General features: G+C 42.1%; 1 protein-coding gene across 1 annotated transcript in view; it reads left to right on the top strand.

Annotated features, from left to right (window-relative positions):
* Nucleotides 1-6,799: 6,799 nt before the first annotated feature.
* Nucleotides 6,800-16,906, top strand: part of SSFA2 (sperm specific antigen 2) — a 93,838-nt gene continuing 83,731 nt past the window's right edge. Inside the window, exon 1 of the mRNA XM_018559503.1 lies at nucleotides 6,800-6,845. The gene's annotated coding sequence lies outside the window, so the exon portion shown is untranslated. The remainder of the gene's footprint in view (nucleotides 6,846-16,906) is intronic.

Below are 16,906 nucleotides of genomic sequence, written 5' to 3'. Positions count from 1 at the left end.
ACACTTAGATGTGGAAATGGGTTACACTCGGTTTCAAGCATGGAAAAATGCTGCATAGGTGGATGAACACAGAAAGGGGACTAAACATGCAGCAACTTAAAGTATGCTACTATATTTCTCTTTCTCCAAGGAGGGATTATTATCACTTTAAAGTAGAACTGAAGCCAAAACACTTATTTTAGTTTTGGATAGAGTATAGGAGGGTTATAACCCTTGTCATGCTTGTTTGCCATGTGTGCCCCATTGGGGAGATTTCTCTTCACTTCTTGTCCGATAGCCAAAACAGGAGAGGATATCTCTGATAGTCGGCAGGTTCACCAGAACTAGTGTCCTCATGGCAAGATTTTACATTTATTCCTGTTCTGGGGACAATCCAAAATTTGGGATTTTCTTTTAGAGATAACAGTCGCAAGGACAACAGACGGTGAATCTCCCTATTAGGGGCACAGACGGCAATGAAAACCTGACGGGTGTTCTAATCCTTCTCCAGAATTGAAAAGAAAAACAAATTTGGCTTCAGTTTCACCTTAAACTGACCATATACTGAGCAAATTTTGCCCAGTTCTTAATGAACTGGGTGAAATTCGCTCTGTGGGCGGCCCGGTCGGCAGCCTTCAGCTCGACATCATTCAGAAAATCAATCACTTGGGCACTGTTCAGGTATTCTGACAGTGACATACCTGCCACTTTCAGAATACAACAGCAGCAGCCAGGTATTCATCCATTCACATTGTTTTGCCCGCAGGTTTAACAAGAAGAAAAATTATCTAACAATGTACCTTGCAGCACTGAGGTCCCCGGTTTAAATCCACGTTTGGCCAGGGCACTCGTTGCATGGCGCCTGCTTGTTCTCCATGTGCTTGAGGTGGCTTCTTTCGGGAACTTCACAAAATTGGCCCTAGTATGTGGATTAGGGTCCTTAGATTGTGAGCTCCTTGATATCGGGGACTGAAATGAATAGGCAAAGGGCTGAGTAAATTAATAGCAATGTATCAATAGTAGCAGCAGAAGCAGTAGCAGCCTCCTCTATGGCTTGGTGCTCTCATCCTAGTGGTAGTATGTGGACCAATCTCTGTGGCTTGGTGCTTTCATCCTCTTAGTATTATATGGGCCAATCTCTATGGATTGGTGCTCATATCCTAGTAGTAATAGTATATGGATCACTCTCTATGGCTTGGTGCTCAAATCCTAGTAGCACTACATGAGCCAATCTCTTTGGCTTGGAGCTCTCATCCGTTTTGTCCATACAATCTGACTCTCCCAGGAGCCGCACTGGGGTTCAACCCGGAAATAAAGAGCTGCCACACTATACCAATCATTTGATTTAGTCAAACCGTCCACTAAGCTTTGAGTCCAGTGCTCCATTACCCCAGTTCCATAATGTAAATCGCTGACCTGCATGTTTGATAAAATACGTTTTATTTTAGTTCTGATTTGTATTGTTCGGAGGCAAGTCCCCACTGGTTCATGGGCAGCATACTGCATCATATAGTAATGTAAATATCAAATATGAATGATCTGCTTAGATTGCTAAGATCTGCAGATTCTTTTGTGCATGGCATTGATGAAAGTAATTGTGTATCTTTAAACATTTTGCTGATCAGCAGTCTAATTATCTGGGGAGGGGGCGGGGGGGGGGCGGCAGTGAGAGGGACAGCTAAAAAGCTTGAACAATATATAGCAGTGTGCATAGTTCTAGAGCCAATTATGCTATCCTGTTCTAGTCCGCTAAGTGCATATGAAAGCAGGAATTTTGGTCCCATTATTCAAAATTTTGGAGTCAGCTGCTTTGAAAGTCTAGCTCTTCTGGTTTATCAGGTTGGATGCCCAGTATTTGTTTCTTTCCTGCAGCTTTAAGTTGAAAGTCACACTTCAAGTATAGAGCTTTAGTAAGTATTTCTTATGCAGACACTCATGTCTGTGAGTGTAACCAAATTCCCCTCTGAATATGAGGAGTTTACAAATGTCCCGCTAAAATAACATTCATGTGATTTTTGTCTATGCAAATAGCACTGTTTTGTGGTTGAGTTCAGCTTGGCAAGAAGACATGTCGTTGACGTCATATGACTGTGTGTTTAGGGCATTTAAAGGCAATCCAAAGCTGTGTGTTTTTTGTAATTATAACATTTATTTTGTGCTTTTATTAATGTGTCTTGTCCTACCTAGGGCACAGAGTCACAAATTCTTGGCAGCACCTCAAATGTAAATGCATAAAAATATATTAAATGTAAATTAACAAGAAGGCTCTATAGCAGCAGTTTCCCCAGGTCACATGTGTGCACTTTAAGAGCCCGTTCAAACTATATGCGTTTGCACCGTGCTGCCCATTTTTTCCAGGGTAGCATGAACACAAGACAAGGCAATGTGACTTGTCATAGGTGGACACAGTTCACAATACTGTGTTGTGACGTTGTGCACTTAAAAAAGGTACAGCATGCAGTACTTTTCAGCACCCCGCAGTGATACGGTTCAACTGCATTGCACCGCAGTGTGCCCATAGAACTTAATGTCACTTGTGACATTTCAATAAAGTTTTAACAAAAAAAGAAACTGTGCAATGCAACTCGATCAAGTGCATGGGCACTGTATGAGCACACGCATACCAGCACAGTTGGGCATTGCTGCTTGTGTGAAGAAGCCCTAAAGAGGAACACTTCTTCTTTTTTTTCCCTTTTACGCCTTATGTATGTCAGTTCACATTCTCGCCTGCCCAGCAAATCCAGTGTTATCCTGCTCCAATCTGCTGCCTCAGCAGGTATGCAATGCAGCCATCCTGGTCCTCCTCAGCCATCAGGAGCTGGCTGAGTCCACAGTGATGAGCCCACCGGTGCTGTGTACTCCCTGCTCCTACAGCCTCCTGGAAAATATGATGGGGAAAGCCCAAGGCACTGCAGCAGCAGGGACATGTTATTCTTGCCTAGGCGAGCACTGCAGCAAAGGTTGGGGCCTACTGATTGGCTGTAGATTGGTGTCTGTGTGACCAGCTTGCTTAACCGGCTTTCAGCTTCTGTACTGCCCACCGATATGACACATAGAGGCAGAGGCCGTTTTTATCAGGGGCACCATGCTCACTCCCGTGATGGACTAAAAATCTCAATACAAATCGGTAAACGAAATGTTAAATTGTAGTCCATCACAAGAGTGAGCTTGGAGCGGTGACTACTTTACAACACTCACAGGGACCATGGGGAACAAAAGTAGCCCCCCTCCAGAAGGAAGGACAGTGTCACCACCAATTCAGAGATGATTTGAGGACCTACAGCCGAGTGAGGCACAAATAATGTACAGTGTTAATAGTTAAGGTACTTGAATGCATTTTGAAGATTTCATTCCTGAGTTTAGTGTCACTTTATTGACTAGGTGACAGCGGGTGCATCTGCCTGTGACTGTCCACATGTACGTAGAATGATTACCTGCGGATTGGGAGAGATTTGTCCTTGGATGTAGGAACCTTTCATCGAGGGACAAGCATCTCTCCTGATCTGCAGGTCAGACCGCCACGGACAGATGCGGCCACTGTTACCCTGTCATTTACTTGAATGTGCACATCAGACGGACACTCGCCGCAAGAATCCACAGCAACAGCTTTGGTGTGTGCGTGAGACCTAAGACATAAAGACAAGGAAGGACTTTAGTTTTGAAGACCTACTTCTTCTTGTGAAACAGCAGGCCTGTTACTAGTAGCATGAGGTCATGTATGTAATGTAACATAAAAGTGGGAATACTGTACATAATTATCTGCTAATCCCCTGTTGCTATGAGAGACTTGAATCACACAATTATGTGATCTACATTGTTTTTACAGTTGAAACGCAGGGCAATTAAGTCACATCACTCAAAGTTGGCTATAATTTCACTGTCTCATGACTGTCATTTTATCTATGGTCATCCTGCACTCTCCTTCAGCAGCAAATGCTACCAGGTGCTGTGAACTTGACAGTATAATAAAATAACTGACTAAAGGTGCCCATACACTGGCCGAAATAGGCCAGTGTATGGGGCTGTCGACTTCCTTTCAGCTGGCATTCCTCGATCAGCTGATCAAAGGAGATCGCTGGAAAATCTTCATACAATCAGAGACGGCAGCCAATGAGCAGCCCACTCTGATCGGGTATTCTGACAAGTGTCGGCGACACGATAGCCGCAGCGGAGGATGGGACGGGCTGGAGGGAGCACGGTCACAGCTGGCCAGCATGCAGGTTCAGGTGAGTATAATTTGTTATTTTTGACCCTAGGCCAGTGGTGGCGAACCTTGGCACTCCAGCTGTGCCAAAACTACAAATCCCAACATGCATCTGGCTCTTGGAGTTTCTGTGGCTGTCAGAGCCTTGCAATGCCTCATGGGACTTGTAGTTCCAAAACAGCTGGAGTGCCAAGGTTCGCCACCACTGCCCTAGGCAAAAATGAGCACTTATCCCTTTCAGTGCAGGAGTAGCCCCACTGCAATGTTATTACTAACATTTCCCTGGAACTTTGCTTTAAATTTCCAACAAAGGCACCCTTTAGACATTTTTAAAAATGGCAATCTCCAAAAAGATACTTTTGAGATAATTCTACATACCTGTTTTTATTTTCCTCCCCATTCTTCTCACAGAGGCCATTTTTAGTAGGGGCAGAATCCTTCTCCCTTTTACTTCATGGAACTCTGGCACATGTGACTAGGACATGTGATTATGCACATCATCTCAGGGGCGGAACATGCATTTCCCTGAGATCTCACAAGTTTTTGCAATTTACAGTTGAGATTTCCCAGAAAGGCACTGGTGATGTACCCTTCCCAGGATGCATCTTTTAAGCATGGGCTACATCACTAATGCCCAAGAGGACCATGAAGTGGAAAAACAGTAATTGTACGTAAGAGAAAAATGTTTATTTAACTAATGAATATAAGATGATTTCAGCATGCAGAGCTGAATGCTGATGTGATGTTTAGTGAAAGAAGGTAAAGGTCCACTTTAAGAACTTTTGAATGAAAGCAGTTGACTCAGTGATAGCAGGATCTGATGAACGATTTCAAACAAACGGTCAAATGTAGTTTGTGCTGAAAGGCAGATTCACTTTGCGGATGAGGCTGGACAAGCCCTCTGGTGCCCTAATGATATTCAGGTCCATTCACTCAGCTCTATTGTGTTATTTCATGATCATTTTCTCATCACACTGTTCAATTCACATACATAAGGTATGGAATCATTCTTTTAACATTTAGTGTTTTATCTTATAAAGCTTCATTTTAAGTCTTTTATTACTATAGGCGTGCTCAGCCTATTGCATCAAGGTGTGCACACAAAAATACAAGTGTGTGTATGTATGTATGTATGTATGTATGTATGTATGTATGTATGTATCTCTATCTCTATCTATAGCTTTATATCATCTCACTCGCACCTATATACAGTACTATGCAAAGGTTTTAGGTGGGTGTAAAAACAAAATGCTGTTAAGTAGAGCTGCAACTAATGACTGTTTTCATAATCGATTAGTTGGATGATTATTTTTTCGATTAATCGGATTTAAAAAAATCAAAATACTATCCTTAGTGCATTCCAGTGCGGGCGATCTCACTGATGGTGGGAGGTACTTCTGGGGTGCCTTTGAAATGAATGGCCCTGCAATGCACCTCCCGCAGCACAATTTGTTAGTCTGAAACCAAAAATTACTTTTTCTCACCTTTTTATAGTTGTATTGTAAACACATGGCGCTTGAATAGCTTCAGCCAGGATATGACAGCTACCAGTGGCAAGATTCTGCAGATGGCAGCTAGATGTAAAAAAACGGTGGGCGAGTGCAATAATGATTGGAAACTGCATTAGCCAATAGCAGGCTGGCTATTGTGCCCGCCCACTGCTTGCTGTGATCTCCTCCCAGTGTGGAGGAGAAAGCTAGGGGAACCAACTAATCGATAATGAGAATAGTTGTCAACTATTCTCATCTATTGATTTTAAATGATTAGTTGGTTGCAGCCCTACTGTAAAGTAAGAATGGTTTCAGAAATAAAATTGCTAATATTTTTTCTCAATTAACAAAATGGAAAGTAAATGAACAAAAAGGAAATCCAAATTAAATTATTTGGTATGACCACCCTTTGCCTTCAAAACAGCATCAGTTTTTCTAGATACACTTGCACACAGTTTTTGAAGGAACTGAGCAGGTAGGCTGTTCCAGACATCTTGGAGAACTGACAACAGTTCTTCTATGGATGTCGCCTGAAATCCTTCTGTCTCCATGTAATCCCAGACAGACTTGATGTTGTTGAGATCAGGGCTATGTTGCGGGCCAAGCCATCATTTCCAGGACTCATTGTTCTTCTTTACGCTGAAGATAGTTCTTAATGACATTGGCTGCATGTTTGGGGTAATTGTCCTGCTGGAGAATACAGTTGGGACCAATCGCACACCTCCCTGATGGTATGGCATGATGGATAAGATCTGCTTGTATAGCCAAATTTTGACTCCTCAGTCCAGAGCATCTGCTGCTATTCCTCAGCACCCCAAATTAATGCAGCCACCACTTCTAAGGACTTGTAAGCTGCGATATATATTTTTGGATTTAAATATGCTTTAAGAACCAATAATCTGTGTGTATTTACTTCTACACTACAAAGTTCAACAACCTAGCGTGTGTGAAGCAAGTTCCGCTAATCCGTGTGATAAGAGAAAAAAAGTGAAGTAGAAACCTTTTCGATAGTAAAAATGGGGAAAGTACGGTTATCACTTCCCATTCAATCTAAAGACATTTCATAGTGCTGAGTAGATGTACAGCATTCCTCTTTACAGGCTGATGTATATATTTCTTTTTACAGGACATATACCCAATGAAAAGATTGCTATATGGCTGAAGGACTGCAGGTAAGGAAAATGCATTTTATCTTTTCATACTGTGTTTTTTATTAAATTTTTATGATATGAAAGAAGAACTCTGAGAATTTTTTAAATGCTTATCCTAGCATTAGGGCTACCACTGCACTGCAAGGGTAAGTGCTTGTTTTGTATAGGGTGCTCAAGTAAAGAAGATACTCGCATGATCTTCAGAACCACGGCAGTCAGCGCTCACCTCTCTCCTGTTCTGTCCCAGTTGTGGTATGTCCCTCGGCATCCTCTTGTCTAATGCATGTCTATAGACCTGCAGAAGACTTGATGACATCAGTGATGCTTAGATGGACAGAGCCTGGGGGAAAAGAGGATGCGGGGACCGGTCAAGCAGACCGGAAAGGATCAGGTAAGTGTATCTGCTTTATTTGAGCCTCGTAGACAAAACAAGCACTTAATCCTAGTGGTGTAGGGGTAGCCCCACTGCAAGTGTGTGTTTTTTTTTTTAAATTCCCAGAATTGTTCTTTTGAACCAAAAGTGTAAAAAACAAAACAAAATTTGAAGCCCAATCTCTCTCTACACATGTACTTAGAGTACGTACCTGTACCTGGTGCTCTGGTTCACCCAACCACAAAGAACTCGTAACCAAAAAGAATCCGAAGGTGGTTGCAATACGGGCCAAAGCATTTCACCCAAAAATCTTTTTCACTTTGCTAAATATAATTTCTATAGCAACACTAGACGCACAACAACCACCACCAAATGAAAAATTACAAGAGCCCCTCCACCACTTGCTTCAAAATCCAACTGCTTTTATTAGGGAGCAATTGATGCACACTATGTTTTTGGCTTTTTGTTTTTACTTGTTGTTTTTTTTTTTGTTTTTTTTTTTAATGGCTTTTCATGTTGTACCACAAATAATCGGCTTGATAAACAACTTGCAAATCACACTATTTTCTTTCAATTGTTTACTTTTAAATGATCTTGTAATGGTGCTTTCTTCACTAATGAGCATGTGCTATGCACTTTACTAAAGCCCCTTTCACCTGGGCTGATAAGGAAGGGATCCGTGCATGGGTGTAAACGGTCTCTCGTCCATTTACACACGGCTGCCCATAGACTAGCATTGGACATCCGATTGTGTTCACCAGAAAAACTGATTGGTGGACCCGGTCGGACCACAGGTTTGAAAGGGACCCAAGGAAATAAAGGGGTCTCTGCAGCAGTTATTAGATGAGCAATTCTACCAGTTGTATTTGGACAATATTCTGCTTTTAAACTGCCATTGAAATGTTTCAGCTGCCTTATTGTCAGGTATTATGCACATAGCAGCACTTTGATAACAACTTAAAGGAGAACTATGGGGTGAGAGAATTACACTCATCCCCATAGTTGGAGCAAACGTCTGACATTGAAACTATGACACATCAGCTCTATTGATCGGGAAGTGAGCGGAAACATACCGACGATCCGCTCACTTCCCAATCCTCTCCCTGCAGAGAGCAGTGACTGCCAGTCACAATTCCCCACTCCCCCCCCTACGATCCTCCAGCGTTGACTGGAGGGGCAGACCGGGGGGGCAGGCAGAGTCAGCTGTCGCATCAGCCAGCGGGGTGGATCTCGACAGTATTGTCGGGATCCGTCGTGGCTGCGGTGGTCTCAGGATATAGCGGGCAATAGTTTTTGGTCAGTGGAGAAACAGTATATGTCCTCCCATGATCCAGAGGAGAACTATGGGCAAAAAAAGCTTGCCCTATAGTTCTCCTTTTTTAAAGTGTGTTTTAAACCAAAAATAAAAATATATTGGACCTTTAGCAGTTGGATGTGGTGGCTGCATTTTCTTTCTTTCTTTGCACGTGGTGATCCTGCCAGTAACACACTTCTGCCCTAGGGTGACACTTGCTCACTCTACTATATCTATGGTGAAGCAGTGTTGTCACCCCAAGCTGCACTGCTCATTTGGAATACCAACACCTGCCCCTCTCATCTCCATTACACCAAAGTTTTTTTGATCTCCCATCCTTCCATTTACTGAAAAGAATGCAAGGATTTTTAAATTTAACGAGCTCTGCACTGGCCAGTGATGGGGCACACTCATTTATTTTTACTGGTTAAATATTGAAGAAACTACTTTTTGTCCGGAAATCGGCTTTAAGGGGCAAAGCCAGATGGGTGCTTTTAGTGCTGTGTCTGTCAAGTTATATGCTGCTGAATGCTTTCAGTATTGTGTAAGCTGTGTTCTTATGACATTGCCACAGTGTATCTTTGGAGCATATTGGCTTTCTTTTAACAGAGCCAGAGAGACTCCAATTTGATAACATGATACAGCTTTTCTTACTAAGGAGACATACTGTACTGAGATGCTGTCTGCAGCACTTTAAAAAGTTAAATAACCATCTGTGGAGCACATTTGTGTAAAAAATAAAGCATTTAACATTAAGACAGTACTGCAAGCATCCTTCTCAATGTGTCCTTTCAAGTTGAACTCCAGGCAAAACTTCCCTTAGCCTTTGCAGTGGGGCTATCCCTACACTGCAAGGGTTAAGTGCTCATTTTTGTCTGTCAGGAGTAGCCAAACTCTCTAGGTCTAGGTCTAAAAACAAAAGTTATATTTGCCTGATTCTTGGAGCCTTTCTCTCCCTCCACTGCAGCGGTCTAAGGATCCTTGGGTCGTCATGTTCTATACACAGTGTATAGAACTTGAGGATGCTGAGAGACATACCATTGCTGCAGCAGAGGAGAAGACTTGGTTCAAGGACCAGACTAGCAGCCAGCCGGCCCCACGGTTCGGGCAAGTATAATTTTTTTTTTTTTTTCTTGGTATCCGAAACAAGAGCTTAACACTTCAGTGCGAGGGTAGCTCCACTGCAACAATTAAGAAGACTTTTGGCCAGAGTTCTTTAAGGGGCCCTTGTTATGACTCTTTGCTGATCAGTGTTGTTATCCATCACCATGAAGCAGTGGTAGTTTGGGGAAAGAGTACATGCTCTGTGTCATTCAGACTGTGCCAGCCCTTAACCGTTTGTCCACACCATGTGCGGTGACTTGCATTTTCCTGCATCAGATCAACACGGGCCATGTAGACAACAATGGGTTTCTATTGTACGGTGACCTCGGTTCACAAACTTAATTCGTTCCACGATTCTGGTCGCGAATCGAACTGTGATCAGACCGCGATCTCGACTAGAGGAAGCCACGACCATGTGTCAGAGCAGGGAAGATGGCTGCGGTTGTGTTCGTCACCCGATGCGGAGTAAGCGAACGGAAGCAAAATTTTGGCGAACCGAATTGTTCGTGAACCGAGGTACCCATGTACCTCATTTACATCACAATGCTATAGAGATGTGAGTTGCATTCAAATGGAGCATGTGTGCATTGTAATGCAACACACATGAATATATGTAGATGCAACACACAACAACTGAAAGAAAGCAAACGCATGAATATGTAGATGCAACACACAACTGAAAGGAAACGCATGGAAATTATGACCCATCCAGGAAATAGGACTGTAAAATGCTAAAAAATGGGAGACATTAACGCATGCCAATACACATAAACACAACGCCCAAGAAAAAGCATGCACATGTATGCACATGTTTTTTTGATGTGATGCAATGAGTTTCTGTATGTGTGGTATGGTGTGTAAAGGACCTTTAAGGCTACATTCACACAAGTCTGCTCGCTGAAACGCTGCGTTTTAGTGGGCAATCTAGTGCGGTGGGAAAGTTCCGGCAGGGGGTAGTTTGATTCGCTGTTCTGCAGGTCACAACACACATTCTCCACATACAGCACTTTGAGGAGTCGAACAAATGACAGCCTGGAGCACTGACTGTGGGGTCTCAGCCTTTTATTTTAAAGTTTCGGTCCACCCATATGTTTTAGGTATAGTGGTTTTGGGTATTTGCATTCCTCTCTTCTGAATATTGATAGTGTAAAATAAATGACATTTCCAGCGGGGGATGGGATCCACCTTTTAATGGCTGGTGCAGGAATGCTAGCATAGGAAGTGGCGTTCAGTGTTGACACCAGAGTGGCAACGGGAAGATGTTTTGGTGCTTTAACTCTCCAATACCTCCTAAACACCTAAATAATAGCGGTATATTGGCCTCTTAACATTATTATAGATAATGGTTTTCTGCAACTGGCTATGATCTCTAAAACTCGCCAAAAAAGGATGTTGGATGTTGCTTCTTGTAACCATGACAACCAGGAGCACTCTGTATATATTGTTGGTACAGAATGCCCCAGAAGTGATATTTCCTGCCCATGCGATTTGGCTTTCTGCTTTCCCCAGCAGTTCATCTCTCATTACAACTTGAGACAGAAGGAAAAGGAAACCACCGCAAAACATCAGCACCACAGGGGAACAGACAGAAAATGTCACGCAGCAGAGATGCCAATGCTCCATGAAATTTTTAACTTGTTTTTTTTGTGGTGATTTTTTTAAAGTACTGGTGATGGTCTACATGTGGAAATTCCATGGAAAGGCAGGGTTTGGTAAAGGGTTTTCTTTATTTTTTTAAGGCCCCCCCCCCCCCTTTTTTTCATAGCAGCTTTAGGGTTAAATGCTTGTTATCTGGTTCCAAGAGTGCAGATTTTCATTTTTACATTTACAAAGGGTTACAGAACCCAGTTTTGTGATCATGTGGCTCAGAATTATGGAATGTAGATGTAGTCACTCGCACACCTAGGTCCAATTCATCAATCTGTCCTTTTATTGACTTCTTCAGATACACATGACCTCACAAGTACAAAGCAATGTTTCGGAAACCTAGCATGGTCCCGTCATCAGGCAAGAATCACAGTGGGACAAGAAAAAAATGTTCAGAATTATAGAAGTCCCTGATAATAACACCGTGATCATGTGATTATAGCGCTCTGATCCTCCAATTTAGCACAGAGATAATCGATCGTACGATTATCGTAAGGTGTGTGGAAGCCGTGGGACCTCTACTACTAAACTTACGAACATGTTCGAAAACCCGCCGAGCATCGTACGAAAAGTTTGCCTTTTCAAATAAAATGAAAAGGTCAAGTAACTCACAACTCTCCTTTTATACCCGATCCCCGGAGCATTTAGCTGAAAGGCTGACCATCACCCTCCATGCTGCATAACCATGCTGACACTTGAAAATGTGGTGAAGTTATCAAGTGTCACAACTGTTATACCGGCTGATGAGTTATCATTCATCAGAATTACTGCACTGACCAATGAATATATCGAGGCTAGTGAAGTTTTCAAGTGTCTGGACTATTATACCAGCTGGCATAGGTGATGGTCAACCTTTTAAGCCAAGTGCAGCAGGGACTAGAGGGTAAGGAGGGAATTAGTTCACTTTGTCATTTTCTGCTAAAAGGTGAACTAACCTTTTAAACAACCATGCAGTTCCAAGCTTGCTCCTATGTATTTTATTGTTTATCCGATTAACCGATTAATCGAACTTAATAATCGGCTAACTAATCGATTTTGAAAATAATCGTTAGCTGCAGCTCTAGACTGGACCTTATGACTTTTTTGATTTTGCATACTTGTTCAGGTCAGTGACTCAACGATCTAAAGCTAGAGACCAACTAGCAATAGCAGCTGCTCATTTCTTCGACCCTAGCAACCAGTGATGTCAAATATGTTCTCTGCCCCCCAGCAATAAATGAGGACGGAAGAGCATATTCTTCCGTCCTCTCCTGTACCCTGCTTCACCTCCTGACTTCCCCTCTGCCATTCCACCCTTTCCTACTCTGTTTAATACTCAAACAAAAAGTTTTGCCTTTAAGGCCTTGTTCACACCAAGCGCGGAGCAGATCCGGACCAGAGCAGGTGCAGACCGGATCAAAACTGCGTCCAATGTATTCCTATGGTATTTTGACCTCCAGTTCACATCGCAGCGTGCGGATCCAGACTGGATGAAAAAACTGCGGCAAGCCCTATTTTACCTGCACTGGATCTGGTCTGGAACGCATCAAAAACGCATGCAAGTGCCTGAAAGCCCATGTTAAACTTTAAATTTTTTTTTTTTTTTTTTTTTTTACCCAAACCGGCCCAAAACGTGGCACAACCCACTGCACTGCGTGTGCAGAAACCTGACTGGATCTGGTCTGCATTTGGTGTGAACAAGGCCTTAGACACTTTCTAATAAGAGGGATTGCAGGGCTTGTGCAATGATTGTCAGTAATGACTCTGCATATTCATTGAGCAACTTAAGTGTTCTGTATTGACTCAGACATATTTACCAAGCTCTGATGGGCCAATTTGTTAGCCGCAGTGATAATCCTAGTGTGTTATATGGGGAAATATGCTTAGTGTGATAACACAACTGATCGCAACGGCCATTTTACGAACTACTGACATTCACAAAACATTAGCATTCTGTTAAGATGGCCATAACTTCATACAAGAAAATCATTCCCTATATTCCACTTGCCTTTGATGTGCGTTGATCCAGGAAAAACACTTGCAAGACAAGGCAATCCTGGCTTTTTCTCTATGGCCACATATTAACCTATGCTGCCATCTTGAATCTCTAAGAATTGGGAGTAAGCTGTCTCATCCTTATTTTCACAGCCAGCCCCGATGATGCTCCCATTTAGGCCTGGTTCACACCTAGGCGTTTTTCAGTTTTCGCGCAAATTTTTTTCCTTTTGAGTAGAGATGTCTATGGGACCAAAACTGTGCGACATCTGCCTGAAAATAGCTCCTGTATAAATGGCATCCCTTAGATGCCCATTTTCATGGGAATGTAGGGACTTTAGGTTAGATGCATTTTTGGTGTTTTTCCCCCAGTTTTTGTATTTTAGTGCACTGCCTCTTTAAGAGTATCCAACGGTGGATTTTTTCGGCGGGAAAAGGCGTTATTTTGGCGGGAAAACATCGCCACGAGAATGGATGTCAATTGGGATTAGGCCCTATATAAGGAGGTGCCGAGATGTTTAAAATCATCCAGTTGGAAACCCGTTTTGAAGCTTCCCTCCCTAGTCGCGGTATTTTTATGTGGTTTGTCACCTCAGGAAAGGGGGACTATTCCCTTGATTGATATATTGCTCGAGTTTCGAAAACTGGGCAATATGGTGGAAGTATAAGAGTTATTGGTTGATTATTAAGATTGGTTATTAGAGTATGATTTAATATTTATCCAATAAAAATGCCGCGGCCAATTAATGCCAATTAAATTAAGAGTGTTGAGTGATTATTTATTTAGAACAGTCACCATTAGCTTGCATAGAAATGTGTGTTTTATGCAGGTTTTCACACGACTAGATCCACACGAAAAAAACACTCCGGTGTGAACCAGGCCCCCAAATCTTTTGGTATGGAACCTTTGCGATTCCTTCTGAATTGGCAATAACTTGAGTTGTGGGTAGCCTTGCTGACACCATCCACTTCAACAAGAGGCTAGTCCAGAGGGCTCTTAGTTCTCAATGGAACACAAGTGTGTTGATGTCACTGTACTTGTAGTCCAATGATTACTTCTCTAGCCCCATGACTGAGAGTTGTACCTCTGCATGGACTTAGGGCTGGAGGAACAGTGTGCAGGAGCCAGCATTGCACCCACAATCCACTGAATGCAGTGGCTTGTCTTTTCTTACCGCAGACTTGTTTAGCACAATATCAATGTTACATTGGCCAGTTGTATCAAAAGGCAGGGGGTATGCAAATATTGAAATGCCAGACTACAAGAATATAAACTTATACTGGCGTTGGTATGCATGCTATGAGCCACGTCCACTGTATGTTTGCCTCCAGCCAGCACGTTGGATAATTTTACCACAGAGTCTGTTATGTGTATAATTACTGAAATAGATGGGTCCATTCACTACAGCATAATGTCTGTGGTGATTTTATTATAGTGTTTTTTTTTTTTTTTGTTTTGTTTTATTTACAGTGTTACCACAAATAAGCTGAATTTAGCATATGCAAGTAATGTATTTGGCTTTTGCAGTGTAAATGTCAATTCATAAGCATTACTGCTTGGGCTTTGGCCACAAAATACGCACTGCAAAGCGCAGCTTCTGTGGGTTAAGGTGTGATGCATTAGGACAGTCCATTTGTGTTTTAAATGGGCTGGCAGTTCACCCTTACACTGGAAAAACTGGGTCTGCGTAATTTCCAGCTTTACAATGCACTAATGTACTGCAGGTTTGTTGCCAGCTACTGTGTATGCATGTTGGGGGTGCTATGGAATTGCAGGCGGTACTATACTAATAAATAAATGACACAGACACCAAATATTTGGAACAAAAATGGCCGCAGCACTTTTATTGGTTTAATTCTTCTTTAAAACTGAATTTAATCAAAACCGTTACATCTTAAACCATCAAACCAAACGTAGATTGCTCAGTCACAAAACTCAAGCAATAACTAAACCATTCTAAACCATACTTAAAATCCCCCTCCATAACAGAGGTGACACTACCATATAAAAGCATATTTTCCCGCCTCCCAACAGGTGCCTTAAAGGGGAACACACATTGCAAAGCCCTGGAATCTTCTAGAACCGGCACGAGTCAAGGGTTTTCCCGCTCAAACTCACAAGTGATTTTTTTTATTTTTTTAAAGGGGAATACACTTTATAATATAAAATAAATATATATGTATAAGCATATTTTATTTTTTATTACATGAATTAACAGACCATTAACGCCCATAACATGTTTACCACACAAAAATGAACTAAGACCGCCACAATCCCATGAAAGTGGGAGCCCAAATAAATTGGGGCCCACTTGTACATTCTAACCACAAAACCAACCGGAGTTGTGGTAATGCAGGTTAAAGAGAACAGTACAGCAACCCATTAAAAGCCAGCCTAATCCAGTGTCAGGTTTTTCTTTGCCTTCTGTTTCTCGGAGGGACGATTTCTCATTACTTCCTGTTTTGAAGACATGGTTATAAGCAGAAATCTTTCCCAAGTGAGGTGAAATCCTCTTTTATTCAGTTTGTCACCAGAACAGGTTATTCCGTGGAAGATTTCACCGCACTTCTTGCTCCCCATGACCACTATACCATTTGTGAATTTCAGATCACTTTTTGTCCTGTGATAACAGTCACTAAGACAATGGGGGTAAATCTCATCAGTAAAATCTTGACCGGGTTTTTTATAACTTCTTCTACACAATTAGAATCAAACTTTTGTCTCTAGATGTATTTAAACAATGGGAAAAAAATCCTCAGTTATACAATATTGCACGTGAATTGAAATCTTAGATTTAAAAAGTTTTTAATTGTGAAAAAATGTGGAGTGTTGAATTGACCATGTAGAGCTTTATTTGTGGATTATACACTAATGTGTGTACTGGGATTTCTGTACATAACTACTGGTGTTTTATATACAGAGTTGCCTTGCACGCAAAGCTAGTTTGCCTATAATAAGCTGTTGGCTGACTTTTTTTTTTCTTTTTTAAGATAGGGCTGGCTGAGACAAACTGACTATGGAAACAAGTCGGCCCAACCTTTGCCAGCAATAATAAAAGTGAAACGCTCACGTTGGTTGCCAGGCACCTCCAGGGTCTTGCACGATGGATTGCTTTACTTCTACTGAGCCCCATATGCATATGCCCCAACTACGGGGTCATCCAGCTATGCAAATAGGGACCTGTTTTCATTGCCATCGAATCTGTCCCTTCCCCTTCTATACCTCCAGCCAAGTCTTTCTGTGCTTTCTGTGTTACTTCGCCGTTTATATGGCAGATTATGATTCTAATTCCTTATTTACTGACCAAGCTGGAGGCAGAGATTTCACCCTGAAGGCTAGAAATCTGAACCAAAAACATGGTCACCTGGCTTGCTGTACAAGACGGTGGTGGTGGTGGGGCATTTAGTGTACACAATTACAAATCCTTTGGCATATAAAACATGTATGTATGTATCCTATAGTCCGCTGTCTGCCTAGAGCTTTACTTTGAAGTGATACTACACTCAGGAGTTAAATCTTAAAAATGCAAGTACCTTAACTATTAACAATAATGTATCTTATTTGTGTATCACTCAGCTGTAGATCCTCAAATCATCTCTGAAGTGGTGCTGACACTGTCCTTCCTTTTTGGAGGGTGGCTACTTTTGCTCCCCATGGTCCCTGCGTGTGTTGTAAAGTAGCCACCGCCC

Source organism: Nanorana parkeri, unplaced genomic scaffold (assembly GCF_000935625.1).
Source record: "Nanorana parkeri isolate BGI_ZX_2015 unplaced genomic scaffold, ASM93562v1 scaffold400, whole genome shotgun sequence".
NCBI lineage: Eukaryota > Metazoa > Chordata > Amphibia > Anura > Dicroglossidae > Nanorana > Nanorana parkeri.
Note: the sequence above shows the minus strand (reverse complement) of the source record. Positions and strands in the feature narration are given on the sequence as shown.